General features: G+C 38.5%; 1 long non-coding RNA gene across 1 annotated transcript; it reads right to left on the bottom strand.

The window, feature by feature from the left end:
- Positions 1–1,841: 1,841 nt before the first annotated feature.
- On the bottom strand, positions 1,842–2,306 carry LOC138908780 (uncharacterized). The gene is made up of 2 exons (XR_011415184.1): positions 2,261–2,306; positions 1,842–2,064 (listed from the first exon to the last, which is right to left on the bottom strand). It is a non-coding gene; the product is annotated as an uncharacterized lncRNA (long non-coding RNA).
- Positions 2,307–3,006: the final 700 nt, after the last annotated feature.

Genomic DNA, 3,006 nt, shown 5'->3' with positions numbered 1-3,006 from the left:
ATCTATAGGATTTGAATGAGTGCAATCTCATCCCTTTCTCATTTTTTTATCGCATTCTTCCTTTACCATTCCATAGTTACAAGAACCATTTAATTCTGACTTAATGCCACATCACACCATATTCCCCCCTTTAGGGGAGCACTAAGATTTAGTGCTACAATGATCTACATATAGATGTTTTACCTTCTCATCTTTGGCATCTTTTCACATCATCGGTGATCCTTACTCGCCTCGCGGTAATCCTTCTGTACCAAGGATAACAAAATTCCTCACTCATGAGGGTGACACTTAGTGTAACTGGCACATACAGTCCCTTAAGCTTAACTTTACTCACCTTTCTTGCTTTGGGGAAGCGTCTTCCTGTATGATCTTTAAAGTGTATTCTTCTGTCGTCCATTCTATTATTTTCGGGACGTAATCTCTGAAATTCTCATGATGCCGACTATTACTCAGTCCCTAGTTCATGTTTAGTTTATCTTGTTTATCAGTCCATGCTGATTTCTTATTACTCTGGGGTCTAATTTTTCCTTTTGGTAATCATGTTGGAGTCACGAACTTATTTCTCGAAGTGAGGATATGACTTTATGGCCTATACTCTTTGTTGTCTCAAGGCTTGTCACCTCTCGTCCTTTCCTTCACTTGACTATAGACTCTGTAATACTGTCATCTTTTTGATCTACCGTTGTCATCCATGTATCACATCTTACTCATAATGCTTTATTAACTCTCTTCTTATTTCCCGCTAACCTTTATGTCTATCACTTTATTCTGAAAACTCGAACAAGACATTCTTTTGCTTTTAGCTCCCCTTGCTCCATCTACTGGCTCTTTGGGTTGCCTAACATTCTTTATCCACTAGGGACGGGAGCTACACTAAGGTAATATTTATCCCTTCAAGGCTTCTAGTACCTATCTTTGTAGTATTCATATCTAGCTGTACTATTTTAGAGTGCACCTTCTGGGTGTCTCACAAGGAGATCTATTAGCACATTTGCAATATCCTTCGGAAATGTCAGTTAATGCTAACAATCCATCCACCATCTTGGGTTACCCTAACCCCAGCTAGATCCTGACATTCCTTCCTTCTCTTATACTAATTCTGTTAGCCACCATAGGGCATAAATGAGATGGGTGTGGCCAATTGTACATACCTCTTGTTATTGTTGAACATAACTCAAAAGGCTTATATTCCTCTGTGATAATCTTCATTAGTTGGGTAGCTCATACCCTTTTTCATCTTGCTTCTTTTACTTGCTAAAACTTGTATCTACCTTCCGATTCTCTTATTCCTTTTTACCATAAGAGTGGATATACATTTTTGCCTTAGGGATCCTTATCAAGAAGTTTTACACATCTTAGTACACATATGATCTACTGAAGACCTCACATTTACTCATCATAAGCATCATGAAAAATCGAGTTCCTCTTACTCAACTCTTCCACAGCTATATCTCTTACCAACCGTCTTTCTGGATGTAGGCATCGTCGTATTATGAATAAGATATAGTTTTTAGAAATTGAGTTCTTACAACTAAGCTCTACCACACGATCTAGATTAAGAAGAAAGAGTGACAGTCCTAAATGCCCTTTAGCCTCCTGCTTATAAGTGTGGTGCACGACACACTCATAAACAAGACTCTACTAGACACGGCTTGTAGACTCCCTAGGACAGAACTGCTCTGATACCACTTTTGTTACGACCCAAACCGATGGGCCGCGACGTGAACCCGGTACCTTACTCAACCGACTACCAACATAACGTATTTTTCTTATTATATCATCATATACATGTGACATACGGTCCTAATAGGCCAAACATGATTATTTATAAACTCAAAACATAGGCCGATAAGGCCGTACAATCTTTCACGTACACGACATATGTCTACAAACCTCTAAGGGTACAAAAATGTCATAAAGGTCGGGATAGAGTCCCGCTATACCAAACAATACCCGTCTAAATCATACTAACCAAATAAGCAACTCCGAAGCAAATGGAGCACACCAACATCTTCCGCTGAGCTGATAGCCTACTTGGAGGGCTCTCGACCTGTCTATCGGGACCTGCGGGCATGAAACGCAGCGTCCCCAGGCAAAAGGGACGTCAGTACAAATAATGTACCAAGTATGTAAGGAATGAAAATCAGTAAACATTAAACATGAGAGAAACATGGAGTAAAAGACTCGACATGTAAGTCTGAAAAACTCTGTGAATTATTTCATTTTTATAACATCACGCATATGCATATGAATATCATACCATGCATAGGTATATGTGTTCATAACATCATCAAGCCTCTGAGGGCATCCCATTATATCATTTCGGCCACTGTGGGCAATTCATCAGCGTATACCAGCTGATCAGGTGGTGGTGCGTATATAACGCCATAACCTTTTCCCATATCTCATATACATATAATATACGCGTATATAATGCCATCTGGTCATGGGTCAATGTACATGTATAAATGCATGAAATGCATAAGAAATACGTTAATAAGATTTCTCGGAATGCCATAAAAATCAATATGCCTTTCGGATAAACTTTATCAAATACGTATTTTTCTGAGACCCATGAAAATAAGATATAATAATAATTTACATGGGAAACCAAGAATATAGAAACCCCTAGTATTTCTATGAATAGAGTCATTTATGAAAGTTGCGTATTTTGCTCGTTTCATTTGTATTATTTGGATCATGCCAAAAAGAAAGAAGGGATAGCCTTAACATACCTGAGCCAATTCTCTTGACAATCCTTCCAACACCCGTCTTTTGCGATAACTCACGTAACGGCGGATCGAAGTAGGGGAAAATCCATATGACATTCTTGAAAAAGGTTCCACCGTACTCCCTTAGAATCGCAAAATCCCGTTGCTATAACATTACGTAGTCTCGTATGATTTTTGTAGCAAAATCACGTTGCCAATATTTTGAATAAGTTGCTGAATCTTTCCTTTGAATTTGATCATAATATTGTGAAATTGGAATGGAACATTTGCTTAT

This window comes from Nicotiana tomentosiformis, chromosome 3 (assembly GCF_000390325.3).
Source record: "Nicotiana tomentosiformis chromosome 3, ASM39032v3, whole genome shotgun sequence".
Classification (NCBI taxonomy): Eukaryota; Viridiplantae; Streptophyta; class Magnoliopsida; order Solanales; family Solanaceae; genus Nicotiana; species Nicotiana tomentosiformis.
Note: the sequence above shows the minus strand (reverse complement) of the source record. Positions and strands in the feature narration are given on the sequence as shown.